Source organism: Odocoileus virginianus, chromosome 3 (genome assembly GCF_023699985.2).
Source record: "Odocoileus virginianus isolate 20LAN1187 ecotype Illinois chromosome 3, Ovbor_1.2, whole genome shotgun sequence".
Classification (NCBI taxonomy): Eukaryota; Metazoa; Chordata; class Mammalia; order Artiodactyla; family Cervidae; genus Odocoileus; species Odocoileus virginianus.
In genome coordinates this window covers 66662604-66688648 of record NC_069676.1, presented here as the reverse complement: position 1 = coordinate 66688648, position 26045 = coordinate 66662604, and the positions used below count along the sequence as shown (strand labels likewise).

Sequence of the window (26045 nt, the reverse complement as noted above, 5' to 3'; positions counted from 1 at the left end):
TTGTTCCTTGAACATGGTAATCCCACAGAACCTTTACCTAGAACCTCCTTTCCCAGTTTTGTGCATATCTGGTTCATTCTCATGCTTCAAGAATCAACTCTAATGTAGTCCTTCACAGAGGCCTCCTCTGACCCCTAAGCATAAACTAACCCGTTACCCTTCCTGCAGTCCGGTCTTCAACCCATTGTCTACTTCATAGTATTCTTCCCAATTGGGAATGGCCTTATTTATTCACCTTTATCTTCTCTGATAAAGATTACACTGAGATGTTAGCTCCTTACAGGTAAGAACATATCCATCCTATTAACTGCTGAACCCCAGGGTCCAAGACAGTGACTGGCACATAGTAGGATCTCAAGAAATATATGTTGAGTAAATGAATAAACTATCTTGTGTCCTCCAGACTCTCTAAATCACATCTTCTAAAAGCAGTGCCTGGAATCAGCATTTTCCACATGTACCTCAGATGATTTGTATATACCCTGGAGTCAGAAAAAAAAATTACATTACTCTTATCCATCTAGTCAATAGCTCACCTTTCCCACTTATCCTCAACTGAGGGCTCTATCTTGCCTGGGACTCTGAGGCACGTTAGAATTTAAGACTCTTCAAGGTTTGTGGCTCAATTTCTTCTTCCTGTGACTATTCATTGAACAATGATACATTAGGGGTGTGGGCTAACAAGCTTGATTCAAACAAGAGCCAGGCAGATCTTCTTCACTGCTTATCCCCACACTTAGCAGAGTCTGACATACACAGTGAAGTGAAAATTGCTTAGTCGTGTCTGACTATTTGTGACCCCATGGACAATACAATCCATGGAATTCTCCAGGCCAGAATACTGGAGTGGGTAGCTATACACTTCTTCAAGAAATCTTCCCAACCCAGGGATTAAACCCAGGTCTCCCACATTGCAGGCGGACACAGGGCCTACAGTAAATATTCAATAATACATATCATCCAGTAAACAAAGTAATGAGCACTAGTATGAGTTCCAGGCAATGTGCTAGACACCAAATATATAAAGCTGGTACATGAGGAAATTGAGAGATTTCCATATCTACAGATTTGCATATAATTACAAGGTGCTCAAAGTCTAGAGCAAAGGCAAAAATGAACATTTATAATTATATGTTATATCTACAAGGTGCTGTGGGCTTCATGGTGAAGATAAATTTTGAGACGCAATGTTTTATTTCTTCAGCATTCCCTGGATAACCTCTCATATAAATTAAATGTAGGTAAAATATTTTAGTTTTCTTGAGATATGGTAGAGAATAGTAATTTGTTTCATGGTTCCATCATTTTCCTAACTGTACAAAATTAAGCAAACCTCTCAAAGCCTCAATTTCTTCATGTACCAACTTCATAGGGCTGAGGTGAGAATTAAGATAAATCAATACACATGAAAAGCTTAACCCAGTACTTGAGACATAGTAAGCACTCAAAATACATCAGCTAGTATCATCATTGTAATTTTAACTCCATCTAAACCTCACATCCAGGCTTCTACTTCATGCACATGAAAGAAAAATAAGTTTTGAGAAATTCATTTACCAACAGCTAAAGCAAAAGAAAAGACAAGTCCCAGCTTTTGCCCAAGTTAGTACAAATCCCAGGTTATCAGAGTCTGAAATTAATTGACTTTCTTCTCCTTGTGACATTGTAATTTAGAATGAAAGTCTTTTCTCCCTAGATGGGAAAGAATTTGTTACATCATACAGAATGGTATACCCATGGCTTGCTAAAGTTTCTGCAAAGAAAAATTTTACTATAAAACTACATGCACAAACCAAAATCTTCCAATATGTGAAACTTTGATGTCAGTTAAAAAACAAAAAAGAATTCTTATGTAGGAAGATTATTGTCCATGTAGGTCCATGTAGGTAGATAGACTTTGAACCTCATGAAATGTAGGGCAATGAATTTGTTAATATCTCTCCAGTAGCCAGTAAATTTCTGGAAAATAGCATCTGAGCTTTGTGGCTACAGAAACCATACATCCTGGTTTACCAGGGATAGTTTCAGTTTATACCCATTACTATTTAATTAACTCCAATAATTTGGCCACCTGATGCGAATAGCTGACTCATTTGAAAAGACCCTGATGCTAGGAAAAATTGAGGGCAGGAGAAGGGGACAACAGAATGAGATGGTTGGATGGCATCACCGACTCAGTGGACATGGGTTTGGGTGAACTCCAGGAGTTGGTGATGGACAGGGAGGCCTGGCGTGCTGCGGTTCATGGGGTCGCAAAGAGTCGGACACGACTGAGCGACCTGACTGAGCTGAACTGAATAATGGTACTTTTCTGCACTCTCAAAATTGTCTCAGTTTGGGTGACAATTTTATGGTCACCCCAGTCATGGTTCTTCATGACACCCTAGTGGAGAACCCACTGTCTAATGTGGAGGAATAATGATGAAAAAACTGCACATGCAAAGCCCTTGCTATGTGCTGGGCACTGTGCTGATCACTCACTATGCATTATTTCATTCACTACCCCTAGCTGGGTTCAGATAAGACTTTCAAAAGACTTGGTCACAGGAAAGATGACAGTGCACTTCCTCAACTATATTCAACATAAAAATAACTACACGTGGCAAAACAAAATTTAAAAGCCTGCATGCATTTTGAAATTAAAATAGCTTCTTTCTTGATGTGTCATTGCAAAATTCAGAATTCATTAATCAAAGCTGAACTTTTCACATTTCTTTTCCTTCTTCTCTTGTACCTTGAGAACATATTCAGTATGCCTGTGCTCACAAATCTATACCTGTCCACAATAACCCAGCAAGGTAGGGGTCCTTGCACCCACTTTGTAGATAAAACATCTGAAGTTTGGAGAAATCACCCCCACTGTCCCACCCTATTTCCTTGATTTTAACATCTCTGGAATAAAGATAATCTCATAATGGATGTATATTTTTAATGTAGTACATTTTCTGTGACCCATCTTTATTACCTTAATGATGTTTCTTATTACTGATAGGTTTTTAGGCCCCAGGATATATAATGAATAAGGGAGCTGACATTCAAATCTGTTCCACCCATTTCCTAACCCTATCCACTGTGCAACACTGCACTTAATGAATATTTATTTTATATCATTATAAGTGAAGAGAAAAATTATTAATAACACTTAACTCGTTATGCTTGGTAGTCCAAAAGTAGAAGAATCCCCACTTCCACAGTTTCCAGGCTTTCAACTTCTCCTTTCTAATATTCTGTGTAACTAGGTGGGGGGTGGGAATGGGAAGATAAAAACAGAGAGTGAGAAGGTAATAATTAAAGGGTGAGGAGAGGTGCCTAGAAAAAACAAGGCATGAGAGCAATGGTCCCCAAATTAGACTTTCTGATCTCACATTTTTCAGGGAACAGACACTGCAAACTGTCAGTAGATTAGGTCCTGCTTGACTTTGACCCTAATTAATTATTCTGTGCCTCAGTTTCACCATCTATGAAATGAACATGAAAAGTGTTCCTGTTATGGGCATCAAGGAATTATTACAGGTAAAGCACTTAGAACAGGGCCTGGCACACAAAAGTCCTCAAAAAATATTATCTATTCTTCTTAGTCATCTCCTCAGTCTCATTTGGGGCCACTTCTCCACCACAGACACACACATACACACACACACACACACACACACACACACACACACACACACATACATTCCCTAACCATGTTTTTTTTCCAGCTATTCCAACAAGCCAAGTTCTTTGACTTCTTTACAGTCTTCACACATACTGTTCCTTCTTCCTGGAATGTTCTTCCTCTCCTCTTTGAGGGGCCAATTCATGCTCATGCTATGAGCCTTAATAAATTACCACCTCTTTAAGTCTTTCCTAACTTTTTCAAACAACAGTCTCTCTCTGTCTCTTTTATATTTCTCTGCTTATTTCCTTCAGAGCCCTCATTGGAATCTAAAATGGTCATATTTATTCATTTGTTTCATTATATACTTATGTCCTGCCACTTACCCTCACAGGGATGTTAACTGTCTTACCAGTGTTGTGTCCTTGCACCTAGCACAGCTCCTGGCATGATGGATGCTCAATAAAGATTTGTTGAATTGCATTTCCCAAACTCAATAAATGAAAACTTCAGATTCTAAATCCAGGTCAGGATACAGCCAGAGGCTCCATGTGCAAAGGGAAATGGTTTGCTGTGTAAATGGATCTCTCTCCCAGAGGAACTTTGGTCACCGTCAAGAGCTCTGAGCCTATGATTTGGCATTCCATCCCCAGCACCCCTTCCCATTTATCTCCTGTCATCCATACCTATCTAGTAAGAGTTAGATTGTCCCATTCATGCATTTGATGAGTTGTGTCCATTTCTGACATCCTAAGGAGAAGCAGGAGTCTTCCAATGTACATTTGATCAGAAAGCAATGAAAGTTAACTCAAAAAACTCTCATTACTTGTGCTGTTTGGGGAGCAACAGTTCTATTGAAAACTTTACCACATGGCTTCCTAAATAAAACATTTTCAAACCAATGCCTGTGGGATTTGGAGAGCTCAGAATTAAGTTAGAGATTTTTCTTTCCTTGACACAGACAAAGGGGTTATCAACTTTCTTGGATATAAGGGTTACCTACAGATCTGTTTAAAATGCACGTCTCAGGCATCTCATTCCCTAAAGAGTCTAAATCAATGGAACTTTTGTTATTATAGTATTCAGATACATAGATATACAGATAGAGCTAGAGATATACCTTTTATAACTGCTGATATGCTTGGTGCTGTGATAAGCAGCTATATACATATATATATATATAATTTATGTAAATCAGCTAACAAACTTCTGATGTAAGCACTTCTTTCTCCCCCCTTTATAAAGAATCTGGGGCTGAGAGAATTTAGGTACTTTTCCTAAGTCACACAACTCATGAATGGAGCTAGGAAGTCTAGCCTCTAAAATTGGTCTATGCACCAGCAGCTTCAGCCTCACCTGGAAGTTTGTAAGAAATGCAGACTCTTTAACCCCACTTCATTCTTCCTGAATCTGAATCTGCACTTTTAAATCAGATCCTCAACTAACCTAAGTGCACATTCAAGTTTGAGAACCCTACTATAGTTTATCTCATGCAAAGTTGGCACTCTTTTTCATCTCTCCCCTTCTTCAGTAGTTCTCAAACATCAGTTGCCATAGGAGTCACTTGGAATCCTTACTAAACAGGCAATTATCCAGGCTCCACCTCCAGAAGTTCTGCCTCAGTGGATATGTTGAAGCCCAGGCATCTGTATTTCTAACAGCAACCCAGGTGATTCTAAAGCGGATTGTCTAAGGATCACACTTAGAGAAATATATGTAGAAACGGTACAAGCTTCCTTTCCTTCTATTCAGCCATAGAAAAGAATGAAATTTTACCACGTGCAGCAACATGGATGGATTTCAAGGGCATTATGTGAAGTGCAGTAAGTCAGACAGACAAAGACAAATATCGTATGATATCACTTACATGTGGAATCTAAAAAATACAACAAACTAGTGAAAATAACAAAAAAGAAGCAGATTCACAGATACAGAGAACAAGCTAATGGTTATCAGGGGGAGAGGGAGGCAGCGGAGGGCCAGCATACAGGTTGGGGAGTAAGAGGTATAAACTATTAGGTATAAGATAAGCTACAAGGCTATATTGTACAACACAGGGAATACAGTCAACAGCAACTATACTTCAATTTTTAAAAAGGAAAAGAAAAGACTAGGAAAAAAAGAAAAAGCATCAGCCTCTCTTTCCTGATCTGTTAAGAGTGAAAAAGGATCATTTTTTAAAATGAGCTTCCAGCTATAAAGACTATGCTATTAAGATGGGTTCCCATATTTGTGATGAAAAGAGAGGGAGGACCCCTCAGAACTTGAAACTTGAAGGTAGAAAGACTTGAGAGATCATAGAGTCAACGCCTTTCCTTTTGCAGGTAAAAAAATTGAGGTTCTCAGGTGACAAATATCTACCCGTGGTCACATGGATCTTGGGAGCACAGCTAAACCAGATCCCAGGACTCCTGATTTTTTAAACACAGATCACCAAACACGTCTCTTGGCAGCAGGAGCAACATCAGGATGATTATAAGGTTCTTAGTATGCAGCAGTAGTTCTAAATGCTTTTACAAATGAATTCAACAACTCATAATGTAGGCACTGTTATTCCCAGTATATTGATGAAAAAACTGAGGCACAGAGAAGGTAAGTCACCCGCTTAGCTAGTAAGTGGTAGAGGCAGGATTCAAAACCAGGCAGTCTGGCCTTAGAGTCCAAACACTTAAGACAGTGAAGAAACAGAGATGAATGAATGAATGGCTGAGCTAATTAATTAAATATCAAGTGCCTTCAAATTGTTCCACAATATATCCCTTCTGTTTCATCTTTCTTTGTCCCCAAACAAATGAACTCAGAAACAGATTAGAGTGGAAATGCATCAACACCTTGTGAGCATCTGATGAAGAGCCTGGGGGTGGGAGTTACAGACCTGAATCCAAACCCAGTTTTTCTGCTCATTAGCTGTGTAACTTTGGGCAAGTCACAAAAACTACTTAAATCTTAGTTTCCATGTATACATAACAGAAGTAATAACAGTTATAATCCCCAAAGGTTGAGGTAATGAAAATAAGACAATGCTATTAAAACGCATTCTTGTTTTAAGCCCTGACACACATTTTTACAGCCCATGTTTGGTTTTTAAGTGAACTTAAAGTTGTTTTAATTGCTTTAAAGCCTCCTGAGGATAAAGGACTGTTCCTTGAACTTCCTTATCATTACCACAATCCCCAACTGGATGTATTCATGAGCCCCTGCTCTGCGATAGGAATCAGCCCAGTCCTGTTACTATGTTTACATACCAAGGGAGGGAAGAAACTCTTCAAGGCATAGTTTCCCTGACCCATCCCTCACCCGGTTTCTCCTTTTACAGAGAGAATGCAGGAATGTGTGGAGAAACTTGTACCAACTGCAAAAGATGAACTTTGTTTTAGAGAAAAGTTACGTTGAAAAAGAATTGGGCTGGGCATCACCAGAAGACTTTTACCATTCTGGTTTGTAGCCTTAGGCAAATCATTTGATCTCTCAAGGTCTCTAGATCTATCCCTCTGAAAAAGAAGCAGGATAGAGGCTGAGCTCTCTCAGGGCTCTTGCCAGTATTAACATTCTAATTCCTTGAATCTTTATTCAGTGACTCTCAAATTGCCCATCCACCCTTTTTAAGTTTTACTGTGGGATACTGATGGGGAATGACACGATCTCGGGAAATGGGTGGTGTGTAAGAACTGCTAAATATAACATCTCTAAAACCACTAGAAGTACTCCACGAGCACTTACTGTATGTGTCACATGCTGCACTGATACTTGCATACATATGTAACTTTCACAGCAACTGGAAGGTGAGTATTATTGTTCTCGCTTCCCTGGTGGCTCAGTCGGTAAAGACTCTGGCAGCAATGTGTGAGACCTGAGTTCAATCCCTGGGTAGGGAAGATCCCCTGGAGGAGGAAATGGCAACCCACTCCAGTATTCTTGCCTGGAAAATTCCATAGACAGAGAAGCCTGGAGGGCTACAGTCCATGGATTCACAAAAGTGTCAGACACTCCTGAATTATTGCTCTGATTTTACAGATGAGAAAAATGAGGCTCAGACTGCTTAAGATACATGCCCAAGTTCATGTAGGAGGCATAGGTGGGATCTGAACCCAGTTTTTTGTGATTCAGGACATATTATGAAGCTTAAAAAGTGATAAATAATGTGTAATCATACACATTAATGTATATTAATACAATTAATCTGAGAAAGGAGACATGCAAGTACAACTTGGACACATGAAACATTAGTGTCTCTGTATCAATATCTATGTAATACAAAGATAAATCATAAAATTTTTAAGTTGTTACTTATAGCAAGAAGGAAGGAAATAGGTGTCTGGGACTTTCAAGGACAATATATCTTGTTGTAAAAAGTACAAAATTCAAGGTAAATGAAGCAAAGATATTTAAATATGTAACAATTTGTTGGTATGATCACAGAAAGAACTATTCAAAGCACTGTTAATTGACTGCACATCTTCACTAGGATATATCCTAAGGACAAAGGAAACGGGGTGGGGGGGGAGTTGTTTTTAGTAATTGTATTGATGGTGCTAGTGTTGGTATTGTAATTTCAAGATTATTGTGAGATGAGTCAAAAGAATAATTTTGTATTAATATAGAAAATCAAGATTTTCAATATGGGAGAAAGGAAAGACAGGTGGAAGATAGATGGTAGTGAGTAAAAGCCCTGTAATGCTGAATTTGAATAAAAACTATCTGTATGATATGTATCAGTATGATACATATTTCCTCATTCTAGCCACAGAAAAGGCCTAAAAACAACCCAGAAGCACTGAGCACTTCTTGTGCCTAGATTGTTATCTCTAAACACCATTTCTCACAAAAAGAAATCAAGGCTCCTTGGAGAAATGACAGATTTCATGTCTGCGGCAGGAAATGTACAAAATGAGCCTGGAAAATCTGTCATACCAGAAAGCAAAGAAGCTATCAAAGATTATGATGATTATACCAAAAAGATTTAAGGGCCAACTTGAAGAGACTCCCATCAGCCAAGATGGAATAATTTGAGCCTCTAACCAACAAATCACATCTAATATATTTAAATTTATGATCTTTAAAATACTCGTTAATCACCCATAGCGGTTGCTGTGGTACCAACATATTATTTAGAAAACTGGTAAATAAAGGAAAATAATTGAGTATTAATTATACTTTTCTTCCCAGTGCACCAGCCCTGAGCACTTGTCTCATGCACTGGGAAGATCCAGAGGGATGGGATGGGGAGGAGGTGGAAGGGGGGATCAGATGGGGAACATATGTAAATCCATGGCTGATTCATGTTAATGTATGGCAAAAACAACTACAATATTGTAAAGTAATTAGCCTACAACTAATAAAAATAAATGAAAAAAAAATTATACTTTTCTCTAAGAACTATGCCCCAGCATAATCAAACAGTTAACAAGGGAAATGTTCTCTGCAGAGAGGTATTCTAGCTAATAAAAAAAAGATGAAATATGGAATTAGTCCATGCCATTTTTCAATACAAATTAAAGGATCTGAGCAATGATCAATGACTACTCATACTGCAGAGAGACAATCTGACAGAGAGACACTGACAGAAGAACAGAGCACCACCAATGAAGCCACAGTCCCCAAAAAACTGATTATCAATGCAATCAAAATCCAACATCCAACTACTAATTTACAGTAGGCATAAGGGACAAGGAATCTGTTAAATGCCACCACAGAGATGTCATCAGTAAGATCAAGGTGGGAGAAACTCTACATGACACCCACTCATTTTCTTCTACCAAGTGTTTGTAAGAAAAAATTTTTTAAAGAGAATAGAGGGAAAAGCTTATAGATTACAAGGGACCTAAAAGGCATAATAATCAATGACAATGTGTAAATTTTATTTGGATTCTGATTCAAGTGAACAAATTAAACAACAGAAACTTTTAAAGTAAAACATGGAAAACTGCACAAACATCAATTATTTGATGATGTCTGTCACCGTAATGCATTATAATTTATAATTTCAAATATGATATTTCTAACTGCTAATATTTCTAAACTTATTTTTTAAAGAGTCCTTATTTTTTTTTAAAAAATATAAGATATTTATAGATGGAGTTAAATGCTGCCAAGGATTGCTTCCAAGTGATACAGGGGAGACAGGCTATGAGCTGATGTACCTGATGGCTGGCTTCATGATACTGTTCTTTTTTTTTTTAACAAATTTGAAATTTTCCACAGCAAAACAGTTAGAAGCAATACTCTCACCATGTCACTGATGGAAAATCCTAGATGTGTGGCCCTTGTTTCTGTGGCTCCTGTATCTCAGGGAGTTGACAGTGACTCATGCACCACCTTGGAAGAGCATGCACTTGAGTAAAGAACCCTGCTCTCTTCTACCTCATCCTGTTCACAGCTATCGATCGCCACACCCATGGGTTCACTACCCCCAGAGTAAAAGCAGCATAAGAGGAGAGACTTGCAAGTGAAAGCAAATGCCCAATTACAGTCTCAGCTGCAGAAATCAATACTCCTCCTTTGGAGCCTGAGGTGAGAAATGGCAGCACCCCAACCTGACCTGCAGCTCTGGGGGTGGAAACAAGTTGTGTTTGCCTCTTCTGTGACTCTCTGAGTCTACCACAAGCTGCTTTCCAGAGCTCAGAGTTTTTTGGTTGGTCCAGACTACCTATATGTTCCCATGGAGCCTACCATAGGCTCCCAGGGCAATAGGAGCTGATGGAAGAGGAACTGGCCATCAGTTCAGAATCATTTTCTTCCCACAGTCTTGACAGAGCTCCTCAGCTTTCTCTAACTCTACATCCTAACCATCCTCCCTTTATCCCTCTTCTCTGCCCCTCCCACTTACCACCTACCCCTCCAAACCATTTGATTCTCCATATTACAGTCAATATGACCTTCTCAAAGCCCAAAGCCCTTATTAGGCCAACTTGCCCTGGCTGAAAATCCATTACTCTGAAGCTGAAGACCCAAGTCCTCAACACAGCTTCAAGGGTCTACAACAGTCTATCCTCAGGCCTTCTCTCATACCACACCTTCCATCTTCTCCATTCTATAGCTGCATTGATTTTCCTGACACAGAGACTTTGCACATGTCCCTCACTCATTCATTCAGCAAGTATTAGCTGAGGAGTTACCATATGCTAGGCATAGAAACAATTTTTATACCTTCATTGATTCTTCAGATCTCAGCTTGAGTATTAATTTATCATATAAGTCTTCTCTGACTTTCTTAGTTATGACTTTGTTCTCTGTTTTTATGCTCTTACAGCATCAGATACATCCGTACATAGCCCTTTGATTTATGCAAGTGTGTGTATGGTTATTTGATTTCTTTCTCCTGCTACTAGACTACAAACTCAGGAGAGCAAAGATTATGTCTGATTTTGCTCACCATTAATAACTCCAAGAACCTAGCACTGCACCCTGAACACAGTAGGTTTTGGAGTAAGTGAAGTGAAGTCGCTCAGTCATGTCCAACTCTTTGCGACCCCATGGACTGTAGCCTACCAGGATCCTCAGTCCATGGGATTTTCCAGGCAAGAGTAAAGATGGCCATAAATTCTCTGCAATTTATCATCAAAAAAAATGGACTCTCTAAATTCCATATATATGTGTTGGTATACTGTAATGGTCTTTATCTTTCTGGCTTACTTCGCTCCCTATATGCAAAAAAAGAAAAAGAGACTCAGATGTATAGAACAGACTTGTGGACTCTGTGGGAGAAGGCAAGGGTGGGATGTTTCAAGAGAACAGCATCGAAACATGTATATCTAGGGTGAAACAGATCACCAGCCCAGGTTGGATGCATGAGACAAGTGCTCAGGCCTGGTGCACTGGGAAGACCCAGAGGGATGGGGTGGAGAGGGAGGTGGGAGGGGGGACCGGGATGGGGAATACATGTAAATCCATGGCTAATTCATTTCAATGTATGACAAAAACCACTGCAATGTTGTAAAGTAATTAGCCTCCAACTAATAAAAATAAATGGAAAAAAAAATGGACTCTCATTAGCTTCCCCTTAAAACTGGACTAGCCCCATGACTTGTTTTGACCACAATAACACAGCTGAAATGAGATTGTGTAACCCCTGAAGTGTGCCTTTAAAAGGACCTACAGCTTCTACCTTGGCCGCTTAGAGACCTTTTAGGAATCTAGCAGTCATGCTGTGAGAGGGCCCAAGAAGCCATGTAGAAGGGCTCACATAAAAGGATAAACAGTCCCTTATGACTTACTGGTATCTGAGTGCCCTAGCCAACATCATGTGAAGCAGAATAACCTCCCATAACACCTTGAAAAATACTCAATTATTGTTGTCTTAGGCCGCTAAGGTTTGGCATGGTTTGTCAACAATGATATATAACAATGACAACAACAAAAATAGGGGTTTGGCAAACACTTATAAAAATCACTGAATAGTCTCTTGTTCTCAAGTTTCAGTCCAATGGGAAGTGTTACACATTCCATCTGTTGCTAGATGAGGTTAGAGTCCTGCTATAGCTTAGTTAAAAGACAAGGAAGTCTCGACTGAAGAACTGGGAAAACTTCTCAGTGAATAACCCAGAACTGAAGAGAGCCCAACCACTGGGAAAACAGTGGCAAAGGTCAAAGTGGCAAGGCAGCCCAACTTGTCATCCCAAGTTCCACTAGGAACCCTGGGCTCAGCAGCACCAAAGCGTGTCTCCCAAGGGTCTCTTCAGGCCCCTCCCAGCCACCCTGGATACCCCTGAGACATGAAATAACCTCCATGATGAAGCAATCATCCCCATGTAGGGATTATTTGCTCAGACTCTGGAATTAGTTGATCAGGGTGCATATCCCAGTTCTGACACCAGTCTTCGAGAGATCACTTCACTTTGTCGGTGAGCACTTTACCGAGGATGTTTCGCCATTACAGGATATCAGTTCCCTCTCATCATCACAACTCACAGTATTTACTTCATTCCTTCAACACAAAGATAGCAGTCTGCATCCATAGCTGTTGCGCTCAAGGTGATGCTACATATAATACCACCATCAACTACTATATAATGCTTCTATAATCCTCAGGTTAGAGCATTTCCACATTGAAATGTGTATTATTTAATTATAAATTATCTTTATTTTTGTTTATATTACAGGTGGGCATTATATTATTTTAAAAATTATGTATCTAAATGAACACTATGTTACTCAGCCATAAAACAGACCACGTATGAGTCAGTTCTAATGAGGCGATGAACTAGAGCCTATTACACAGAGTGAAGTAAGTGAGAAAGAGAAAATCAAATATTGCATGTTAATGCATACATATGGAATCTAGAAAGATAGTACTGATGAACCTATTGCAAGGCAGCAGTGGAGACGCAGACACAGAGAACAGACTTATGGACACGGGGGTGGAAGAGGAAAGAGAGAGTGGGACGGATGGAGAGAGTAACATGGAAACGTATACACTACCATATGTAAAATAGATAACCAATGGCACTTTGCTGTATGGCTCAGGCAACTCAAACCAGGGCTCTGTAACAACCTAAAGGAGAGGGATGGGGTGGGATGTGAGATGTATACCTCTGGCTGATTCATTTTGACATATGGTAGAAAACAACACAATGTTGTAAAGCAATTATCCTTCAATTAAATAATTTTTAAAAGATGCTTTTGAATGAATATTATGTTTGAACTTCATTTCATAATGATAAAGGAAGGTTAAAAATATTTGTTATGAAAGGGTGCATTGGATCCGATGAGGCTCAGAGCAAGCACTCTGTATCACACATCCAGCTGCATGGCTTTGAGTTACATTCCCTCCCTGAGCCTCAGATTTCATATCCATACAATAGTTACAATATCAATACCTACCTCTCATAGATTTCCTGTAAGAATTAAATAATAGCAATAGGTTTAATGTATGTAATTATGATTGTAATAATTATTATTAATTAATCACATGAAGTTTCTCTTCATAGCTTTATCTAATTTAACCTGGGCCTCAGCTTAGTACACAAGGTCTTCATGACCTGGCTCCATCCACAGCACACCACCACGAACCCTGTGATCCAACTGCACATAAAAACTTGCAATCTTTCTGCCTAGAAGTTTCTTCCTATGACCCCATCCTTTCCACTCTTCTCTCAAGACCCAATTCAACTATCACCTCTTCCAGGAAGCCTTCACCCACCAACCAGTCTGATGTCACTATTTCTCCTTTATTCTCCAAACACCATGCTTCCTGCACCTCTCATAGTTATAACTAATTCTTGGTTTACCCATCTCCCATATTAGACTATGAATCTCTTGAGAGCTAGAGGATTTGTGTGTGTGTGTGTGTGTGTGTGTGTGTGTGTGTGTGTGTGTGTTAATTTTGGCATATGAGTTGGTTCTCAATAAATGTTTGTGGATTGACTGAATAAATAAATGAATGAGTGAATGAATGAATGAATTGTACCATTTTCCTAGCAATCCTCTCAAGGGCTGATGAGTAGTAGAATCAGGTCTGAAGTGTAGGTTTTCAAACATCCAATCTAGGGTTCCTTCTGGTGGTAACCCAGCTCGCCACAGTGGTTTGGCCTGATCAACACTACAGAACAAATGTTTTCCCTCCTGGGAAATTTTATTTCCAATTCTGGGATTCCCAGGTGTCTTGGACAATTTTCAAAACAATGAAGAGGAGCAATATGAAAATGAAAGGGCTCAGGAGGTACAAAGCCTCTCAGGAATCAAACATCCACTGGGTTTCTAGTATACCATTCAGTTCTTCTTAAGATTTTCTCCCAAGGGTTTGCCCTGGTGAGAATTGTAGCTTTCCTAGCACAGCCCCATCATTCCAGGCAATTTTGTCTCCCCAGGAGGTCCCTGATGGACCATAAAGGCACTTAAGATCCTAACTTGACAACCACAATAAATTACCAGGTCCAACCAAGACTCAGGAAAACACCAGCAGTTTTGCTTTTCTCAAATCTGTGACTGTTAGGTGACTGGTCAGTAGCAACCAGCTCCTTAGTGAAGAGGGTCCCAGCCCAAGGTCCCAACTTGGGGATCACTGGCAAAGCGGACTTGGATATTGGCTTCCCCAGGTCCAGATACTTCTTTTAAGTGTTTACTTTCTAGCATGCCTGGCACTTGTTTCATATTTCTGCCTTGCTTCCTTCCTGGGGAAGTAGAAAGAGTGCTGAACTGGGGACCCTGGTTCTGCCACTAACCAGCTGTGTGGCCTTGGGGAATTCATACACCCACTCAGGGCTCCAGGTGTCCTATTTGTTAAAAGACTGGGTTAAAGTTTACCTCTAAGGTTGCTTCTAATTTTAAGCACCCACAACCTTGCTACATTGTGCTGTCGACAGACCAGCAGCATCAGCATCCCCTAGGAGTTGGTTAGAAATGCAGAGCCTCACACCCCACCCAGAACCTCCTAAACTAGCATCTGCATTTTACCAAGAACAAAGGTATAGGGAGGGATTCCTATACACTCTATATTTAGGAAGCACTGCTCTAAGAGACCACACTTTTAGCTGCAGGTTTGAGTCTCCCCTCTTTCTAGAAAAGTACTTATGGATTTGCACAAGAACTGTATCTACATCGGAGATTAATGTCACTCAGAGGAGGTGGAAAGATGGCAATTTGAATAGGGTTTGTTAGATCATATTTCCTAAATAAACTCTAAACTGGATTCTTTCTCTCCCTCCTTCCTTCTTTTCTTCCCTCACTTCTTCCCTTCTCTCCTTCCTTCCTTCTTTCCTTCCTACCAGGAAAATGGATAGAAGAAAGATCTTATTATCTTGCAACAAAAGAATTATCCAACTTCCATCTACGCAGGAGCCCCTGTCCCCTCTGGGATAATCCCTGCCAGTGTGGCCTGACACCTAGAAGGCAGCCCCCTGGCAGCCCTCAGCCCCAGCTGAGGAGGCAGAAGAGAAATCCCAGAGAGATGAGAAGAATGAGGTGAGAGAACGAGAAGCAGGAAAGACAACAGAGAGGATTCTGCAGGGAGCCAGGCCCCCCTGAGTAAACTTCTAAAAACAAACATTCTGGATGGCTTTTCTCTACTCTTGCCAAAATTTCCCTTCTGGGAATAAGGCCACAAGGACCCTCTGTGGGCGCCACGCTTAGGCAGCCTCAGGACAGATTCAGAGACCAAAGCTACCCACTGCTGCATACTGTGGGTATGCAGCCCCTGATAGAAGATGACTGTCCATTTGTCTGAGGAGAAGCTGAAAATGAGCACATGAGTGTTCACAGTGCATGCCCTGTCTGTAAAAGTGGGGTCTGGATTTGCCTGTTCAGTTTGTTTTTCTCCTCACCCTTTCAGGGAGGCCAGATGTGTTCTTTGGCACATGCACATGACAGGAAAAATGGAAAGAGGAGAAGAGGTACAAGGTTCAGGGATGATAAAGGTTTAGGTTTAGATGGGCTTTTAGGTGAGTTTTTTAAATTTATTTATTTTTAATCGAAGGATAATTACAATATTGTGTTGGTTTCTGCCACACATCAGAATGGATCAGCCATAGGCATACATATACCTCCCCCCCCCTTGAGCCTCCCTCCCACACCCTATTTAGGTAAGTTTCAGAGAGAAATCCTGAGAACAGCTAAGGAACGTAAGGGTTGTTGATGGGAGAGGAAAAAACTGATGAAGAGTCCTTTAAACCAGTGGTTCTCAAACTGTGGTCCTAGGACTAATAACATCACTTCGGAACTTGCTAGAAATGCAAATTCTCAGGCCTACTGAATCAGATACTCTGGGGAGAGGGTCCAGCAATTTTTATCAAATGTTCTCTGGTAATTCTGATGCCTGTTTAAGTTCAAGAACTGTCACAAGTTGTGTATTACTGCCATAGTGAACGAGACTTGGAAGTAAAAATTTTTATTTCATTTGAAATTTTTACATTCATTCTTTGGCCACACTCTTTGGCTGTAAGACTGAAAGATGTGGATCCCTGACATGATGGGTTACACTTTTCCTCCTGATACTCACTGCAGGAAAGAGTGGTCTGATGCCATGTATCTTCATTCCATTCTTATGCAGAATTGCTTACAATTACCAGACTTCTATTTTGTCCCTGAATGGACCAGCACTCCTACTTGGGAAAAATATCACAGGATGTATTCAAAGTCAAAGGAATGTTCTTCCATGCTTGGGGTATTATGCTCAAGAGCTGACATCTACAAAATCCTCTTTTCATTCAGTAATGGATGGCACATTTAACTTCTACAAATGCCATCTGACCTAAAACTTTAACTGGAACTAACCAGAAGTTAGGGGGCTGGAGAGAAAGCATATATATATATATGTGTGTATATATATATATATTCCTATGATCCAAGTTTTCCTATCTCCCACCAGTCTGTAAGTACAGAGGAATTTCAACACTAACTCAGATATTTCACTGTTTCTGCTCTACTTTGTTCACAGAAGACCTCAGCTTCCCAGAGCCTACCACCAGCATCTCGTGTGACGTCATAGATCAGTCTGGCATTACCACATTGCATCTGTCCCACACAGAGACACCCTCTGCTGGGCCCACCCTATCCAGTAAGTTTATACTCATATGGAACACAGACCTGTAAATAGAATATTACACTCCAGGGAGATTTCTGCAAACCTTTTCAAAAAAATAAAACCAAGACATGCAAACCATGTCTTTAAAAACATGAATATAATAGAAGTATATGAAAAAAAGTAAAATTGCTTTCTCTCACTCCTGACTATCCCACTCTCAAAAATTTTTGTGTGAATCTTTTTAGAAATGTTTCATGCATTAATTAGCATATATATTCTTTTATATTCACACAAATAAGACCATTTTGTGCATATTGTTATATACTTTGCTTTTCTAATAGATTGGAAATGATTTAGCACATCCTTTTTAATGGCTGCATAATATTCTGTCATATGAACATGCCATAACTGGAATAACCAATCCTATTTATCTCCCTTTCCAATTCCCCTTTTACAAACAATGTTGCAAGGAATATTTTTGTAGCTATAATCTGGTATATTTTGTGAATGTATATGTGGATTGAACCCTTACCCATGGATCAAAGGGTATATATGTTTACAATTACCACTGATATTGTGCAAATGCCCAACTAAACTGAAAGAGACACGTGCACCCCAATGTTCATCGCAGCACTGTTTATAATAGCCAGGACATGGAAGCAACCCAGATGCCCATCAGCAAATGAATGGATGAGGAAGCTGTGGTACATATACACCATGGAATATTACTCAGCCATTAAAAAGAATTCATTTGAATCAGTTCTAATGAGATGGATGAAACTGGAGCCTATTATACAGAGCGAAGTAAGCCAGAAAGATAAAGACCATTACAGTATACTAACACATATATATGGACTTTAGAAAGAGGGTAATAATAACCCTATATGCAAAACAAAAAAAGAGACTCAGATGTATAGAACAGACTTTTGGACTCTGTGGGAGAAGGCGAGGGTGGGATGTTTCAAGAGAACAGCATTGAAACATGTATATTATCTAGGGTGAAACAGATCACCAGCCCAGGTTGGATGCATGAGATAAGTGCTCAGGCCTGGTGCACTGAGAAGACCCAGAGGGATCGGGTGGAGAGGGAGGTGGGAGGGGGGACTGGGATGGGGAATACATGTAAATCCATGGCTAATTCATTTCAATGTATAACAAAAACTACTGTAATGATGTAAAGTAATTAGCCTCCAACTAATAAAAATAAATGGAAAAAAAATTAAAAAAAATAAAAAAATAAAACATAACATTCAGTAATATACTCACTGACTATGAATGAGTCTGTTCCTTTATTCACTCAACAACACTGGGTATTACCAAACTTTTTAGATTTTTGCCCATCTGATACATGAAAAATGGCATCTCGTTGTTTAGATTTGCATGTTTTTAATTAGGAGAAAGTTGAAAATCTCTTTATACATTTATGGCTATTTGCATTTGTTTTTATGTGAACTGTCTTTCATATCCTTTGCCCATTTCTTGGTTGATTTGCTCATATTTATTCTTATTGATTTGTATGAGCTTTTTATAAAATACAGAAATTACTTTTTAGTCTGTTTTATGTGTTGTAAATAGTGTGTACCATTTTATTGTTATCTCTGACTTTGTAGAATTTGCTTCCATAAAGGCATATGAATTTTTATGTAGTTGAATTTATTAATTTTTTGCTCTAAGGAGACTGTTGTGATGAGGAAAGTGTAGGCAATGAATAGGCATTTGCTTGGCCAGTTTGTCCTTTCTGGTGCCAGAGTCTTGAAGTTTATTTGAGGCTGAAAGAAGGATAGATGGAAGATTATGGATTGTGGATTGTGTTTGCACCTGTTGTAAGTGCCAGGAATGATGCTGAGTCAGTCTTTCCAACAGACCCAGAATGATACCCCTTTCATGTCTCACCTTTGGTGAAAAAGATAGCCCATCTGTTTGATTCTCCTTTACACCCACAGAGAATTCTTTCTCTGGTGCCTCATGACCCTCTGCAATCTGACCATGCTGAGGTCACTAAAGGCCATGGGGCAAATTTTAAACTCTGAGCCTCCAAGAGATTAAGCTGGAGTTCCTACCTCTTTCCTCCCAGGGAGCCACTGTGTTCCCAACTATATAAGGGCAAATAGCTCAGCCATCTCACCCCAGAACAAATCAAGGCCTCTTCATACTAGAGTCCCAGATTCAACCAAAATGTCCTGTTACAAAACTAATGAACCAACTGATTACCCCTCAAGCCTTCCAGGGGAATATGTCAACATAATTGAATCTTTCATTGGTGGCATTTGAAGAAACATAAAAAGGGAAGTGAAAACATAACAAGTTCTGTGCGAAAAGACACTTGTAGGCAGGGTAGAGGGAGGCATGGGTACCTTTCTCCAGGTGTCACCGGCAAAGCCCATTAACGATTCCCAAAGGAATAAAAACAAAATCCATGTAATAGTCTAATCTGTGTGTGTGTGCATGTATGTATGTGTGTTTGTGTGTGTGTGTGCAGTTGCTCATAGGGTACTGCATGCAGAGGGCTTGTACTCAGCACTTCAGACCAGAGTTCCTGGTGTCAATGGCTGCTCCTGAAACCCACAGAAGCACGGCTCATGACACTTCAATTCAAGATGGCAATGGGGACTCCCCCATACTCACCCCCTGATAAAGGATACAAGGTGTCCAAGAAAAAAGGCTCAAATACCACAAACTAGGGTGACCTACCTAGGCTTCATTCTCAAAGAAGGTCAGAGATGCCTACTCAAGGAAAGGAAAGCAGTCATTTGCAGCCTTTCCCCTCCTAAGACTAGAGGACAGCTTGGAGGTGTTTTCCTGGGGGTGGCTGGGTTTTGCCTCATCCAAGTCCCTAACTATGGTCTAATAGCTAGGCCTCTATATGAGATGTTGAAAGGAAAGGGTGTTGATCCTTTTGAATGGAATTCAGAATCTCTCAAGAACTCAAAAAGCAATTACTGGTTCCGTGAAAAATACCGTTGGTAGCTTGATAGAGATTGCATTGAATCTATAGATTGCTTTGGGTAGAATAGCCATTTTGACAATATTGATTCTTCCAATCCATGAACATGGTATATTTCTCCATCTGTTTGTGTCCTCTTTGATTTTTTTCATCAGTGTTTTATAGTTTTCTATGTATAGGTCTTTTGTTTCTTTAGGTAGATATATTCATAAGTATTTTATTCTTTTTGTTGCAATGGTGAATGGTATTGTTTCCTTAATTTCTCTTTCTGTTTTCTCATTGTTAGTGTATAGGAATGCAAGGGATTTCTGTGTGTTAATTTTATACCCTGCAACTTTACTATATTCGTTGATTAGCTCTAGTAATTTTCTGGTAGAGTCTTTAGGGTTTTCTATGTAGAGGATCATGTTATCTGCAAACAGCGAGAGTTTCACTTCTTCTTTTCCTATCTGGATTCCTTTTACTTCATTTTCTGCTATGATTGCTGTGGCCAAAACTTCCAAAACTATGTTGAATAGTAGTGGTGAGAGTGGGCACCCTTGTCTTGTTCCTGATTTCAGGGGAAATGCTTTCAATTTTTCACCATTGAGGGTAATGCTTGCTGTGGGTTTGTCATATATAGCTTTTATTATGTTGAGGTATGTTCCTTCTATTCCTGCTTTCTGGAGAGTTTTAATCATAAATGGGTGTTGAATTTTGTCAAAGGCTTTTCTGCATCTATTGAGATAATCATATGGTTTTATCTTTCAATTTGTTAATGTGGTGTATTACATTGATTGATTTGTGGATACTAAAGAATCCTTTCATTCCTGGGATAAAGCCCACTTGGTCATGGTGTATGATTTTTTTAACAAATAATTTCTCAATTTGTATGGAAATACAGAAAACCTTGAATAGCCACAGTAATCTTGAGAAAAAAGAATGGAACTGGAGGAATCAACCTGCCTGACTTCAGGCTCTACTACAAAGCCACAGTCATCAAGACAGTATGGTAATGGCACAAAGACAGAAATATAGATCAATGGAACAGAATAGAAAGCCCAGAGATAAATCCACAAACCTATGGACACCTTATCTTCAACAAAGGAGGCAAGGATATACAATGGAAAAAAGACAACCTCTTTAACAAGTGGTGCTGGGAAAACTGGTCAACCACCTGTAAAAGAAGGAAACTAGAACACTTTCTAACACCATACACAAAAATAAACTCAAAATGGATTAAAGATCTAAATGTAAGACCAGAAACTATAAAACTCCTAGAGGAGAACATAGGCAAACACTCTCCGACATAAATCACAGCAGGATCCTCTATGACCCAGCTCCCAGAATATTGGAAATAAAAGCAAAAATAAACAAATGGGACCTAATGAAACTTAAAAGCTTTTGCACAACAAAGGAAATCATAAGCAAAGTGAAAAGACAGCCCTCAGATTGGGAGAAAATAATAGCAAATGAAGCAACAGACAAAGGACTAATCTCAAAAATATACAAGCAACTCCTGAAACTCAATTCCAGAAAAATAAATGACCCAATCAAAAAATGGGCCAAAGAACTAAACAGACATTTCTCCAAAGAAGGCTTACAGATGGCTAACAAACACATGAAAAGATGCTCAACATCACTCATCATCAGAGAAATGCAAATCAAAACCACAATGAGATACCATTACATGCCAGTCAGGATGGCTGCTATCCAAAAGTCTACAAGCAATAAATGCTGGAGAGGGTGTGGAGAAAAGGGAACCCTCTTACACTGTTGGTGGGAATGCAAACTAGTACAGCCACTATGGAGAACAGTGTGGAGATTTCTTAAAAAACTGGAAATAGAACTGCCATATGACCCAGCAATACCACTTCTGGGCATACACAGCAAGGAAACCAGATCTGAAAGAGACATGTGCACCCCAATATTCATCGCAGCACTGTTTATAATAGCCAGGACATGGAAGCAACCTAGATGCCCATCAGCAGATGAATGGATAAGGAAGCTGTGGTACATATACACCATGGAATATTACTCAGCCATTAAAAAGAATTCATTTGAATCAGTTCTAATGAGATGGATGAAACTGGAGCCTATTATACAGAGTGAAGTAAGCCAGAAAGTTAAGGAACATTACAGCATACTAACACATATATATAGAATTTAGAAAGATGGTAGTGATAACCCTATATGCAAAACAGAAAAAGACACAGATTACTGAACAGACTTTTGGACTCTGTGGGTGAAGGCGAGGGTAGGATGTTTCGAAAGAACAGCATCAAAACATGTATATTATCTATAGTGAAACAGATCACCAGCCCAGGTTGGATGCATGAGACAAGTGCTCAGGCCTGGTGCACTGGGAAGACTCAGAGGGATTGGGTAGAGAGGGAGGTGGGAGGGGGGATTGGGATGGGGAATACATGTAAATCCATGGCTGATTCATGTCAATGTATGACAAAACCCACTACAATATTGTAAAGTAGTTAGCCTCCAACTAATAAAAATAAATGAAATAAATAAATAAATAAAAAGCAATTACTGTTAGAAGGAGGCCCTTGCCCTAAATCTGCCATCTCAGATTTAAGTTAAACCCTTTGACCTTTACATTCATGAGAGAAGAGGAATCATCTTTGGCCCCTCAAAAACTAGGACCCTTTGCTTAGCTCATTGCTTATTTCTCTAAACAATTAGATCAACCCACCAAAGATGTCCTCCTTGCCTGTGGGCAGTAGCAGGTACTACAACCCTGCTAAGGGAGGGTATTGAGACTCCTAGAAGCAGTTCAGTGTCCAAGAAAAATAGCAGTGATTCAGTGTAGGGGTCATCATAAAGGGAATGCAGAACTAATAAAAGGGCAACACCAAAGTGGACAAAACTGCCAAAAGGGCCACCATTGAATCGGGGACTTGGCAATTATCCCTCATACCTAACAGGCCAGATCCATCCAATTACTCTCCAGTCTATACAAAAATAGATTTAAACCAAGTCCAGAAATGGGCTTCAGTAGAGATCTAGGAGGCCATGTGTGGCTAGTTAATTAACAAAGGCAATATTTCTTTCCCCAAACCACCAGATATCAAGCCATTAAGGAGGTTCATCAAGGAACTCACTGTAAGTGGGAAGTCCCATATAATTGGTTAGTTGAGGTCATGGTAACTCCTGGCATGAAAGTATAATTAGATAGTTGATACATACCAACCTTCACCATGAACAACCCCAGCACTAGACCCCCTCCACAGAAACCCCCAGATAAGGTCCATTCAGACCAGATGGACCTATCCTGGGGAAGACAGACAGATCAATTTCACTGCGACACTGAGAGCATTGGGCAGCTTCAGATATCTCTTGGTGCTAGTGGACATGTTTGCAGGGTGGGTAGAAGCATCACCTTGTGAGAACTGAAATGGCAGCCAAAGTGGCTAAAGTATTACTAAAAGAGATAATGCCCAGGTTTGGGCTCCCAGGATTCAGACAAAGAGAGAACAGCACAGCATTCATGTCTCAAATGACAGAAGGGATACAAGTACCCTGAACCTTACATTCGTCCCCAAGACCCCAATAATCAGGGAAAGTAGAGAGATTCAATTAGACCTTAAAATGAATCTTAGCCCAGATATACCAGGAGACTCAAGAATATTGAATTAAGTTACTCCCAATTGCCCTGTTTCACATGAGGTTACCTCCAAGAGATATGTTAAAGATAAGTGTTGCATCTGAATTTATGTATGGTAGACCCATTCCCAAGCCTGATGAGAGAATGAACATCTTAGCCCTGTTGAAATGGAACAACACACCATCTGCACCATGAATAAAAGAAATGGAACAAAAGAAACACTGGTTTCTAGGTAGGAGAAACCAGGAATATGGTTTCCATATTTCATATTCCATGAGAAACCCTTATGGGATATGGTAACCAGGTGCTGCTCACACCCATTGGCTGTCTACTCCTACTGGTCAGGAGACTGAGTGAACCAAAAAACCTGGAAAACCAGCATCCCATAAGACCAACTGACTCTTCAATGCAATAGACCTCACTTGGTGATCCTGACCACTCATTCTGCTCTGAAGTTGTGGGGGGTTACTCTATGGGAAAATCACACTCAAGTGAAGAGGCCTCCAGGAAGACAAACTGGGGCCATGGACCCCCTTGACTACTCATGTAAACTTCTCTCTGACCTGAAGCTTCTCTTCCAAACAATAACAAAAGTGTGACCAGGGATTTTCAGAAAGGACGGAACTTCACTGACAGTTGGATATATATATATCATGCCCAAACTGAAATGGGAAAGGACCACTAACTTCAGGAATCACTGTACTCATTGGGTGCTAGTGACCTTGGTCAGGGAACCATATATAACACTATCACCATAAAAAAGGTAACTTCCATGGTGACAAATGAGAGCAGCTTCACCTTCAAACTATTCAGCATAGTTTGACCAAACAAATCTGGAGTGTGGTAGAACAGCCCTCCCTAGCATCACTTGATTTTTACCTTTCCCGGGCCCCCATAATGACCACTGTTCTCTTGCTAATATCTGGGCCATGCATCCTAAACTGTCTGCCATACTTTGTCTCCAAAGGTCAGAACCTATAAAGCTTCAAGCAGTGGCCACTCAGGGCTCAGGCCTGGTGACAATCAAACACATTTAAAGGCAGCTGGAGGGAAGCTCTGCTCCTCTACCCGGGGCTATTAGGACACCACAAAGCAGCAGAAAGTGGACCTTCGCCCCTTAGCGCCCCTCAAGAATGAGGAGAAAGATAGTGCAGGGATCTGTCACCAGCAAAGCCCACTATCAATTCCTGCAGAATAAAAACAGAACCTGGGCAAAAAAATAAAGTCTAACCTTTTTTTTTTTTTTTTTTACTTTTTTCTTTGGCCTTAGTCTGGTTTCACTTGCTCATGGGGGCCTGTATGCAGAGGCCTGGACCCAGCACTTCAGACCTGAGTTCCTAGTGCTAAACGGCTGCACTCAATACCTTAAACCAACATGGCGGCAGCACCGGGCTGTGTGCAGAGATGCTGCACCCGGGACTACAAACCAGAGCAGGAGTGGCACAGCTGGGCCCACCTCAAGAGAACTCCGCCCCCTCCCCACCCCACTGAGAGAACCCTTTAAAGCAGCCCCACCCACAGCCTGCGGAGGAGAATGTGTGCCCTAGAGTGCCAGCTCACAGTCCTCCATCTTTAAATGGAAGAATAAAGCCCTCCTTTGCTTCTGAACCAAACCTGTTCTTGCTCTGTTGGTGCAAGCACACTGCAGGGCCCTGCTGGAGACCCACTTGGGAGGGTGGAGGACACAGTGGTCTTCCCCAGAGGCAACTCCCTCAAGCATCCTCCACTTCCCAAACCATCTCCCCTGACTCAAAACATGCCATTTTAACTACTTTTTTAACCACACCTATGGCAGCTGCTGATCACGCCAGTTGCCACAGCAGGCATCTGAAATCACACATCAGAATGGAGATGGTTGAGTTGAGAACCCTCTCTACCATACTGTTTCCTGTTGAATGGAGGGAGAGCAGACAGCACACTTTCACCTAAAGTGAAAAGCTTACATAACTCATATGCCACTGTAACCTATATGTGCCTAACGCCAAGGAATGGGTATGAATCTTTCTTCACAGCCCCATTAGAAGAAATATCGTGTTCAGTTCAGTTCAGTCGCTCAGAAGTATCCAACTCTTTGCGACCCCATGAATCGCAGCACGCCAGGCCTCTCTGTCCATCACCAACTCCCAGAGTTCACTCAAATTCATGCCCATCCAGTCAGTGATGCCATCCAGCCATCTCATCCTCTGTCTTCCCCTTCTCCTCCTGCCCCCAATCCTTCCCAGCATCAGGGTCTTTTCCAATGAGTCAACTCCTCACATCAGGTGGCCAAAGTATTGGAATTAGCCTCAGCATCAGTCCTTCCAATGAACACCCAGGACTGATCTCCTTTAGGATGGACTGGTTGGATCTCCTTGCAGTCCAAGGGACTCTCAAGAGTCTTCTCCAACACCACAGTTCAAAGCCATCAGTTTTGCAGCACTCAGTTTTCCTCACAGTCCAACTCTCACAT

The 26045-nt window shown here is 40.5% G+C and overlaps 1 long non-coding RNA gene across 1 annotated transcript in view; it reads right to left on the bottom strand.

The window, feature by feature from the left end:
• Nucleotides 1-543: 543 nt before the first annotated feature.
• The window catches only part of LOC110143657 (uncharacterized), a 91828-nt gene continuing 66326 nt past the window's right edge, over nucleotides 544-26045 (bottom strand). Inside the window, exons 2-3 of the long non-coding RNA XR_002315647.2 lie at nucleotides 3148-3235; nucleotides 544-642 (exon numbers count right to left, since the gene is read on the bottom strand). This is a non-coding gene — a long non-coding RNA (uncharacterized lncRNA). The remainder of the gene's footprint in view (nucleotides 643-3147; nucleotides 3236-26045) is intronic.